This window comes from Gorilla gorilla, chromosome 7 (assembly GCF_029281585.2).
Source record: "Gorilla gorilla gorilla isolate KB3781 chromosome 7, NHGRI_mGorGor1-v2.1_pri, whole genome shotgun sequence".
Lineage (NCBI taxonomy): Eukaryota > Metazoa > Chordata > Mammalia > Primates > Hominidae > Gorilla > Gorilla gorilla.
Genome location: NC_073231.2, coordinates 118468186 through 118480662, shown reverse-complemented (window position 1 = coordinate 118480662; position 12477 = coordinate 118468186). Strand labels below are relative to the sequence as shown.

General features: G+C 32.6%; 1 protein-coding gene across 3 annotated transcripts in view; it reads left to right on the top strand.

The window, feature by feature from the left end:
* The window catches only part of CSMD3 (CUB and Sushi multiple domains 3), a 1204746-nt gene that overhangs the window by 797352 nt on the left and 394917 nt on the right, over positions 1-12477 (top strand). The window lies entirely within an intron of this gene.

Genomic DNA, 12477 nt, shown 5'->3' with positions numbered 1-12477 from the left:
TAATTTAAGGGCTCTTAATGAACTCATTGGCTCAATATTTGATAGATAAATTAAGAGAGCTATTCATTCATGTTGTGAAATAAAAAATAACTATAAAGTGTTGGAAGCGTGAAGTCACCATCTCAATCTTTGGAAGTAAATATTTTGACTGATAAAAGGAAAAAAATGTTCGGTAGAAAAAAGGCTTTTCATTAAGACTTAAATCATTCCCTCTTTAAATTAAAAAATATTAAGGCCAAAAACTTCTTGCTGTTTAGTGATTATCAGTACATCTTATGATAGAATAAGATTCAAATGGCCATTTTATAATTATTTTATAAAGCTATTGAAAATTATCACAAGCACTTAATTTGATTAATTATAAATCTAATTATGGGTCACAAATCTATGTAACTTATAATATGCTACAAAATCAGGAAAATTGGTAGAGATTTGAAATGTGGTTTAAGCCCCTGCTCTTTACTATGGATACAAAATGCCCTGCAGGTTGAAATGAGAATGAAGAAGTGATATCCTTTTTGCCTCATTCAGTATATTGTCCAATATATAGAATGTGGGAATTCCTGTGGAACCACAAATCAAGCCAAAAAATATGATCATCCAAGTTAGTGTGGGTCTGAAGTCTTTTGTTGTAATGAGATTGTTTTCAAGATACATAGCAGATGAAATTTCTCTTTAAAAATCACAGATTTTTATAGAAATGGCACAAGCAACCATAGAGGCTTGAAGTTGGGAGGTGATAAGTAAGCATACTCTCAGGGTATCTTTTCCAGGAGCTATGCAGGGTGCATTTTTTTTTTTTAAGGACATTTTGTTGTTACTACTGCTACTGCTTACTGCCACATTTGAAATTCCTGTACTTTACTTCATTATGCCAATTTTCATTTTTGTGACTGTTTTCAAAGGTAATTAATGAAACCTTTGGAATAGTCCAAGTGAGGGCTACAGAGTGCCTGACCATTTGATATTTGGCCAATTCACTTTTCTCAACTTCATTTTTCTCATCAGCAAAATGTTTGCAACTGTAGCACCTAACTCGTTGTTATGAGTTAGTTATGAGGATTAAAAGAAATTAGTTATATAAATCAGACACCTGGCACAATCCCTGGAATATAGGAAGCATTCCGAATTTAGATTTTATTTTAACTAATTGTTTTGAGTATAATCTGCTGTCTCTCCAGCCTGTCAACTTAGTTTATAAAATCAATTACAGTGGGAAATAATTCCATTTTATAAAACACTAACATTATAAGGACCTGCTAGGTTCTTTTATGTAAAGTCATCTCATTTAATCCTTACTAAAATCCTGATATTATTATCTGTTCCATTTTTCATTAGAAGAAGCCTGAGGCTTAGAGATGCTAAATAACTTGCCCCAGATCATCAAGTTTGTAAAGAGGTAGCACTATGATTTTTGTAGTGATCTGTTTCCCAATTTTTTCCTCACTAGTGTCTAGGGAAACGTGATTCTAGAAGGAATCTATCATAGAGAACTAACATTTTATCTCAGAGTAACCGAATACATGCCAGGCCGTTACATAGGTTGAAAAAAAAAGTGTTTACATGTACATTTAAAAAATTTAGTTTATATTTATGATATATTTTAATAAATGGATCTATGAAAACCTGACATTGCAAAAATCTAACATTGAGTTAATTTTGTTTTATTAAGGTGTTTCTTTGAGACTGGTTTATTCGTACCCAAATCTTTAATGGGAAGGATGAAAGAAAATTACCCTGTGGACAAATTTAGAAAGCAAAGTTATTGCCATGGGAATTCCCCCCCACCCATTTTCAAATTAGCTGTGCTTGCTTTTAAGCTTATTAAAATTTACAATTAATTCAATTGACCTTAATAAATTCCACTGTAGGCATACATTTAAGTTACAGGATGGCGAGAAATATTCCTTTAAAAAGAAATGTTTTTTAAAATGTTACTCCTCCAATTTTTTTGAACTTTTTTCTTTACTGCTTTGCTTATGCTTCAAAACAAATTTGTTCCTTCTTGAATTTCTGATTCTAAACACACGTATGTGTATATTTCTTATTTTGTTTTTTTTCCATATTTTAGTCTTTATTCACATAAAATGCATGTTATTTGTAGCCATTCATCTGAGCAGATGTCCACTTTTAGGAATGTTAGTTTATTTGGACAGATTTTATTTCTTCTTAACCTCTTTGTACTTTTTACTTCATATATCCTAACACCAATTCTCTATTTCATACTTGTTTAAAAAATCATTATTTAGTCTTCAGCATTGCCAACTGCATAGAAAGCCTAGGTTAACAATAGCCAAATTTTAAGTAGGTTGTTATTTCAAAAGTTTGCTGCTGTTTCAGTTATTTGGAATCTAAACATTCTTTTCCTGGCACAAGGGTACAAATGATGGATACACTCCCAGAACAAGCCCCAGATGAGGTTTTAAATTTCATATAAAGTATGAAACTAATATTAACATTTACTAAAGTGATCTGTGTGTATATAGGTTATATAAGGCATCTGATTCTGGATAGTAAGGGAACTGATAAAGCTAGTTTTGGAAACTTACTTTACATTTTATTTATATAGATTTTGATTCAATATTTAGTGTACAGGTTGATTGGTATCTTCATTTCTTTTGGTAGAATTTGGCAAAATTTATCTTATTCTGGATGTTGAATGAGGAATAAATAAAATTTTTCTTTAAACAATTTCCTACACAAGCTCTGCATTTAAGTTTAAAGTTTAACAAAATATTAAAATGTAATAATACCATAATATGGCCACTTACATCTATGAAAAATTCTGTCGTGTAATATCTCATTCCAAAAACTCCCAAATATTGTGAAAGTAAGTTTAATACAACTATCTTATCAGTAAAGATATGATGTCTATAAAAATACTCAAGGTTGAACACAAACCCAGGGGCAGATTTATGATTATCACAATGTTCCGAGTCTAAGTCCTGTGTACGGTCCACAGTAGTAGCACACCATTGTCTCTGACTGGAGACTTTGATAAAGTTGGGAGGAAATCTGGCCTGCATTATAGTTGATACATGGCTTCAGAGAACTTCGTATGCTTGTCCTCTATTTAACTAGAGGAAAACTTCTTCAACCATAATCCATTTATCTGATGTTGCTTAAATGCAGAGAAATTTGTAGAAGCAGGAGAATAATCTTGACAGAAATTAAGAGTATAACAGGAAAAGTTTTATTACACTATTAGTAGCTAAGCACTCAATACACAAAATCTCATTTACTAGTTAGTAATCAAGATGAAAGTTTTACTATCTGAAATAGATATTTATGTATCTGTAATTATACTTCACATTTTGGGAAAAACTTTAAAAACAGAAAAATGATATTTTAGTTAGGATGTTTTGTATTTGAATGATTTTCCTGGAGAGCCATGTTTTTCAGGAATGAATATCTGATCACCTTTTTAAGTGGCAACCAAATACCCAACAGCAAAAAAATAAAGTAAAATAAAACAAATATAAATAAATAAAAAAATTAAAAAGTACCAGTAAGTTGATAAGTTGATTAAAATAAGAAACACTTTCCTTTTTTATTTAAGATATAAGTACATGATTTCTTTTTCTAAAGTTTACATTACAAAAACACTGTAATTTACGTTGCTATCTTTTTAAATCAGGAAAAACTTGCATGTCTTCACTCAGCATCCAAATATACCAGCAACCAAGCCAGGCCATGTTGCAAATAAACAACGAGCTAATGAAAGAACATGTTGTTTTGGAAAGTAGATTAGCAAGTTAAATATTAGTAATGATTTGTCTTTAGGCAGGAGTCCACATATTTTTAGAAGCCCACACATTTTGAAGTGATTTCAAAGACATTAATTCATTCATCCTCATAATCCCCCATTTAATACATCTTCTTCTGTTTCTCATTTCATGTGTCATTGATTTTTTTATTTGGCCTTGGACAAGTAACAACATCTTTCCTTAATCATGAGTCAAATGATAAAAATGATAACTCTATATTACACATCTACATATTATTCTCACTTTTCTGACTTTTCAGATGATATATGATGATAGTTATTTATTTCTTAGTTTAAAAATGAATGTTAACAAGAGAGCAAACTGAATGTGCAGCATATATGCGAACTGTCTGTACTATCATTGTAACTTCTCTATGAACCTAAAACTATTGCAAAATGAAAATGTATTAAAAATTCAAAATATGAAAGAATAAAGTGCATTTGAAGAGGCAGTTTCTCTTGAAACAAATTCTACTTACTTTATCTTAACCTCCAAGCTCTCTATACTAAAATTATATCTATCAGATGCCCACATATGTATATCAAATATGACTGATCTATCCAGTTAGTCAGCATTGCAGATATATGGCCTGGTAGAAAGAAAATTAAAAATCAAGAAACTTAGATTGATCATAGATTCTACCATTAATTAGCTGGTTAATTTAGGCAAATGCCTTAATTTTCTGTATTTTTCTTTTCTGGAAAGGATGATGCCAGTATGAGTTCCATTTAACCCAATTTTTTTTAAGATGAAAGAAAAGTGCTCTAGTGAGTAATATAAAGAAATATATATTTACTTCTTTCTTGTATGATTAGGACTGAATGCATTGATTTCTTGGTTTAACAATATAAAAGCTTCTAGAATATTAACTTATATTTGTTCAATGCTATCTACATTTTTTAAAGAGTTTATTGCTCACAACCTTATGAAGTGAGCAGAGGAGGTGTTATTCCTTTTTAGCAGTTGAGGAAATGCATGCTCAGAAATGTTACAATTAATAAATAAAAGAAATGTACCAGAAACAAAGATTTGTAATTCTTAGATGAGTGTTGTGGCATTTCAAGCAACATTCCTTTATTACCTTATTTATTGATGCACAATTTTCAAGTTAGAAGACTATCTTTTTTTATACAATAGACCAGGGGTGGGCAAACTTTTTCTGTAAAGTGCTCCACAGTAAATATTTAGGGCTTTGAGGCCACATGGTTTGAGTTACAATTACTGAACTCTGCTATTGTATTGTGAAAGCAACAATAGAAAATACATAAATGAATTGATGTGGCTGTGTTCCAACAAAACTTTATTTACAAAAACAATAATCTGGATATGGCTGTGGAGCCATAGTTTGCTGGCCCTTGCAACAGACTTATCAAGCTTAATCAACTTAAATATCCCTTTTGTATTTGGGCATTTCTTAGTCATTGATCCTTTAGGGAAAGAAGAAAGGATCCTTTACCTATTCTCTAATTTTTCATCCTGGGCTCCATTTATTAAACTCATAATGTATTTATTACTAAGAGGAAATATTTCTCATGTTTTTCAAAAGAGACTATTAGGAGTGTGTGTGTGTGTGTGTGTGTGAATACTGATGTAGTTTGTTGGTAACATAATTCTCAACCATCTCAAAATCTATCCATATACTCAAATCTCTTCTGAGTACACTGGACCTCTCCATATGGATGTCCTCCCACAAGCACATTGACTTTACACTGCTAAGACAGAACTCATTATCTCCTCAGCCAAATCAGCCTTTCTTTCTGCACCCTTTATTTCAGTTATGGAATCATTCTTATTCAACCATTCAAGCTAGAAATTGTATTATCTTTCACTCCTTCCTCCCTCTCTTTTTATCCATATCAGAGCAGTCCTTATGACTTACCACCTAAAAATATTGCTCAAATTTACCACTATTTTCGTTCTCACTGCCTTTGTCCTAGCCCAGCTCTCATTGGTCCTCAAAAAGATTAACATAGTAGCATAAGAATAATAATACAAGGTAGGCATTGTGTTGAACCCTGTGTAAATATTTCACTTCACATATCCTTTATACAAACCATTTAAGAAGATATTATCATTCCATTTTATAATGTGACTAGGTGATTAATTACATAACTTGATAAAAAGCTTAAAACCTACTCTTTCTGACTCTCATGTTCATATTTTAGCAGTTATATATATAATCTCATTGTGTTACCTCTTTTTTCCTAGCTGGACTTCCTGTTTCCAGCTTTCTCTCATCTAATTTATCTTCAATATTGTAACTAATTATATTAGATTTTTATTGATGAGTAATAGATTACCACAAATTTAGAGACTTTATACAATACATTTACTTTCTCATGGTTTCTGTGGGTTGAGAGTCTGGGCATGGTTTAGACTGTCTTCTCAGGGTCCACAGACTACAATTAATGTGTTAACCAGGGCTGAGTTCTCACCTGAGGTTCAGGGTCCTCTTCCAAGGTCACATGGTTATATTGGAAGCAATCAGTTTCTTGTGTTGTGGAACTGAAAGCTGCAATTCTTTGCTCAGTTCCATCCACAGTTCCTTGCCATGTGGTCTACAATACAGCTGCTTACTTCATCAAGCCAGCAAGGGGTGTCTCTCTGGTGAATCTGCTAGGAAGATGAAGTTTTATAGAAGGTAACATAATATAGGGAGTGATGAGGAGAAAGCCATAGATCCTGCCTATACTCAAGGGAAGGAGATTGGCTTAAGGCATAATTGCTAAAAAAACAGGTATCATGGGGTTCAACTTAAAGTCTGTCCACCATACCAGTTATCCTTTGAAAGACCAGATCATCTGTCTATTCCCTGCGTAAAACACTAAGTAATTTGACATTGCCCACTGGATAAAGTCACAATTTCTTAAGTGCTTTCATGAGTTGGCTTTAGTGTCTTCTACTGACATTTCTCTACATGGCTATATGCATCCTGGAATATAGCCACAAGATGTTACATGCCACTTGAAAACATGCCAACCATTTTCTATACTTTATGATTTTAAGGCTATATTGAGGTCTAGTGCATGCAAATGACCAAATTCTCACTTGTGTTTACATAAGCAAATAAATGATTTTTTTAATCTGTAAGAATATGGGTTTAAAAGTACAGTAAGAACAGCCTGAGCAAAATAATGAGACCCCTTCTCTATAAAAAATTATCTAGGCATGGTGGTGTATGACGGTTGTCTCAGCCACTGGGGAGGCTGAGGCAAGAGGATTGCTTGAGCCCAGGAGTTCAAGGGGGCAGTGAGCTATGATGGTGCCACCACACTCCAGCCTGGGCAGCAGAGCAAGATGCTGTCTCTAAAAAAATAAGTAATAATAAAATCGCAGTGATAAAACACAGAAATCATTGTTTAGTTGCTGAAGCAGCCTTTGCTTTTTAATCTGTTGAGCTCCATTCCCATTACCCTGTCATCGTTCAAGACAGTATTATCTATCATTATCTACCTTATTACTGTAATAGTTTAAACAGCACTCTAATCTTCATTCTTGTGCCTTTTTCCTTAAACCAAACTATGGAGTCAGAAAGAACCTCCTGTGATGCAAATTTGATTATGTTACTCTCTTACTTAAAATCTTTCATTGTTCTCCATTGCCCTTAAGATAAATTCTGAATATTATTCTCTTAACCCCAATCTCCACTCCATAATTTGGCCTAATCCCTTCATCCTTTAAAGTCACCTCATTTACTCATTCTGGTAAGCCCCCCTTGACCTCCCAAGAGTACGTTAGATGTCCTTCCTATGAGTTGCGTGAGCTTTTCCATATCTCCCCTTTCTAGATTTCATCATGCTATATTGAATTGCCGTTTTATCTACAACAGTGTTTAGCATATAGAAAGCTTTCAGTAAATTTGTTTAGTTGATAAAGAAATGAATATATAATATCGACAAAACTCCTTTACTTCCACATTTTCAACTTACTAACTTTCATTTACATGAACAAAGCTGTGCTCCAGAGGAAAATAGAGTCAATTCTGCCTAACTCCAATAAAGGACTATAATTGCCATTTCAACCTCAGCTGTCACACTGTTGTTTAGTCTATAATGCATTTGCTGTGGGTTATTTACACACAATCTCTCAAGTCTAATAAGTAAACCAACCAACCAACCAACCAACCAACCAACCAACCAACCAAGTAATTAAGATGCCTGAAAAGACTGCTAAGAAGAGGCTTATGATTATGATTGATAGAAACAAAAAGATAAATTTATAAAAATTGAATATGGTGAGAAAATGATGAATTCTGTACCTGTATATGGAATAATTCTTTCCCTAATATGCATAAAATTCAGAGCTTAACAGGGAAAATAGCTGACTCAAAAACTTTTTCAATGAGTTAAAAAAGTAAGGTAAAAAAGGTGTGTGATAGAAATAGTATCCACAAGATTGCGAGGGACCAATACACATGTCCTATTTAATGAAATTAGATTGTGGACTGTGAACTTCAATTCTTATTCACTTGGGATTTGTAGACAAACAAATTTACAGACACCCTTTTAGAACGCAGCCAGTCAGCTCATTGGGAGATAAATATCTGAATTTATTTTATTATACTGTAGCTGGCACATGAATAAGGACGATTTTACTTGATACCTGTAAGACCTTTGAAGGTGGAGGCTGGATCTTAGTTATCTTTATACTTTCTGTGTGTCTGCCATAAACTTTGGCAAGTAACAGGTGCTCATTCTGAACAGAAGACAGTATAAAGTTAATTCACCATGTGATCATCAGGAACCAACTTAACAGAGTAGATCCTGACCCATATGGTGATTCACCCATAGGGAGGGTTTCATTGATTTTCATGTTATTAAAATCTCAAATCTCTTTGGATAAAAATTTTTGAGTTTTATGAGGACTTAAAATAGAAGACTCCTAAAAATACCTCATTCTCCATATATGTCCTTATGCTCTGACTATAAATCTTGTTGCAAGCCAAAATTTGACTGCTAATTGGTAAGTTCAAAGATAGGTTTGGGGATTGCAGAGAGGACACAGACTTTTTAAAAGAGAGTTTGAATTACAGAAGAGAGGCAAAGAGTGGAGTGTTGTGTGGAATCTCTGTTGCAGAGGGTCATGTCCTAGAAGCAATTGCAAGAGTGAGACTCTCACACCAGAAAGAATTACGAAAGTGCCAGAATAACTTGCTCTTTGTCTAAACTCTGGGTGACCTCTTCCTAGTTTTGGAATTTGTCCAAGTTCAGAAATACCTAGAGCACACTTTTTCTTTGGCTATGTCTAAGAAATTTAACCTAGACATATTGGAAAATATGCTGGAAAAAAAGAAAAACTATAATAGACCTCAAAGAAGTGCTTTAAAGCAAAAATAAATGTTATAATATTAACCTAGAAAGTATGATATTCATCAACTTTGCCATCAGACAAACTAATTTTGGTTTTTAGCTTAAAATGTCTTTACTTAATTAGGTTACTTGTCCCTAGTATATATTAGTGCCAGATAGGGAATATTTTACCCGAGGTAATAATAAAAGCTAATATTTGCTGTGTGTTTACTGTATGTTAGGTTTGGTCTTATGAGCTATGAATAAGGGCCCTGAGACACAGGGAGGTTAAGCAGTTTTCCCTAGGAAAATATATTAACGGTATTTTTATTCAAAGCAAGTTAGATTGGGAGCAATTTTTTGCTATAAGTCATAAGAATTAAAACATTAAATAAGTCAGTGTAGTTCAATATTCTGTATGTATCCCCAAACTGGTTCTTGCTTACAACAGTGACATATGTGGTTCTCAGGAAATACTATCATTTGGCAGTGTAGATAACTGGAGAAGATAATTAAATGTTATCGCTGCTTATAACTGAATTAGATCTTGATGTCATATCTCAGGAGAGGGTAGGATTTAATTGAAGTTGGAATAGACTGACAGTACCTAAAATTATTTTGAAACTGGGAACAAAGGTCATTATCATATTAGGTAAATAGATTTTAAAATTTGTTCTAATTCCATTTTTTAAAAATAAAATCCATGTGTCTTTTTGTTCTGTATATGTGTGTATATAGATTATTTCTACTTTTAGCCTTATAATATTAAAAATAATAGCAGAAAATATATATGCCATTAATACAGAGGCTGATTTCTAATAAATGGTTTTATTGTTTGTCATCTGGTAATGCACTTAGCTAAGATAGGTTCAAATGTACCTAGGGCTTTGAAAACAGACAAAAGGACATTGGAACAAACTAGGACTATAAATTAGTAACAGTGCATTATACTGAGGGACCAATTGGCCTTGAGTTTGGTGGCATCAACAGGGGTGGGCTTCGGTTGAATACAAGCGAGTAGGACTGCCATTATTCTGCCTAGTAAATGCATTCAGTCCCTAACGAAAATATTATCGGTATGAGATAAAATGAATTTCATTTTTTCATTATCATTTCTGGTTTTTTTTTTGATATTTTGTCTTTACCTCAAACTTACCCTTCTCAAATCCAGCTCCTTCACTGCGGGATAAAGTAGCTGAAGTCATTCTTTGTTTATTATACCAAGACAGTTGCCATGGAAATAATAAAATGTTATAAAATAGGCATCATAAATTAAATCCAAAGTCAAGAAGGAACATATGGGTCAGGTAGAGACTGTGTGCTTATTTAAATAAACAATATCCTTGGTAATCATAAAAAATGTCAAGGTAAATTGCAGAGAAAACATAGAGACAAATGAACTTAGAGCTTTAGGAAGTTGTTTGCAGAATGTAAATATTGCACTTCAAGCAGGTGTTTTTCAAAAGGAGTTAGGGGATTATTTACCTCCCCCAAACTACTTTTCTGGCTATAAACCATTTTTCTACATCTGTACATTGTACCCAAGTACTCTCTTTGTAGCACTCTTTGAATCCCAGCTCAATTATTGGTATGCTCAATGTGTAAGTAACATTTCTCTTCATGTGTTTTAATCAGTCGACAAACAGTGTATTTCAAAGGTGATGGATAGCTTTTATTTCATGCATTTTACTATATCTTTTTGAATTTGAACTAGTTGATGTTTTGTTATATCTGCTACAGAATGTTGCAGGTATAAAATATTAACCTTTTCATATCATATAAAATTTGAATCTCAAATGAATCTGATCACTATTTTCTAAAAGAAATTCTGAGCCTTTTTTGTCCTCAAAAACGTTTGATTTTCATTTTTCCAGACATTGCTTTGTTTTTCCGATAATATAATATGATTTCTCACTTGTTCAATCATGATGTTTGAGATGACTTGATGTAATGTGCTTGTGTAAAATACTGAACTAAGGCTTGCCTTGTACCTATAAAAGGTAAAGTAGGTTATACCAGTTTTCAATTTGGAAATTTTTTAATTACACTCCACTGACTAGGGTCTAATCTGGGCATGCCATCTTATCCCAAATTTCCTATGACTTTGGAAAAAAATATTAACATGTCATTACAGATTTGTTTCTCAGGTAAAATTTCAAGGATATCATCACTGACTTTACCATGTTTTCTTTTCTTTTTTTTTCCTCTCGAATCCCCTCCCCTGCGACATACTCATTTGATTGCATTGTATTTATTGATCTTACAATGCCTTTCTCCTAAAAGCAAAAACAAACAAATAAATATACAAATAAATACCTAAAAAGAAACAAGCAGGAATAAAGATTACATGTAAATTGCTTAGACTTAATGAGCATCCCATTTGTGAGTCTGGCTTGTCAAAACCAAGTGCCCTAGATATGGAAATCATATCTCATATCTTTAGAGAATTTTCAGGCTTTTAGTAGTCTGCCAAAAGCTATAAGGGAGAAAGAAGTGAAATAACACTATTGAATGTTCAGCATGTACATAGTGGTACCTTGCTAGTACTTTTATTCATTTATATAAAAGTATCTCACCTGATACTTTATGGTATTTCTCTCACTTCCTTGCAATAATCTTAGTAGGTAGTCACTAATCTTTCTAGTTTCCATATTGGAAAAGCAGTAATCAGAGAGATGAAGTTATTCATGATAAGTGTCAAAGCTAGATGTAAAGAATAGATTTGTCTGTCTTCCAGATCTCAGGGCTAAGGTTCTTTACTTCATACTTTGTTTATTTGAATTGTCCAGAATTGTAATAATGACTTGAAGTCAAGCAGCATGAACATTTTGAGCAGCATACACCTTCAGTGGACATTATATAGTTTTATTTTCTTCAGGAGAAAAAAAGAAGACTAAAATAGACTAAAAATAAAATTCTAGAATTTGCCAAAGAAGTTTTTCTTGAATTTGTTTACTGAATTTCAGGATATCGATTTCTATAATATTTAAGTCATTGCCAAATTTGGAAAGCTTTTAAGAAACCTTTCTTTCTAGTTATAAGCATTCTACATAAAATGTAAATAAAAATAAAAGATTAAATTGTAGTGAATATCATAATATGTTGTTACAACATTAAAATTATTCTTTTCTTTGTGCATGGGAGATAATGTAGCATTAAAAATTTTCAAAAAACTTTTAATATCTATTACTTACACTTTTTAAAGGAGTATGTCCCCTCCTCTGCCATGAATAAGTGTTGTTCATATTAACAGATCAGGATTCTCTCATTAAGCTCTCTTAACAGCTGGATTTGGGATACTCTAAACTCAGCCTTTTGAAATTTAGCCTTCATTCATTTATTCACTCATCTATTCATTAATTTACCAAACTGAGTTTAAGTAACAACTAAACTGTCATGCTGTGCTAGGTGATGGTGATATA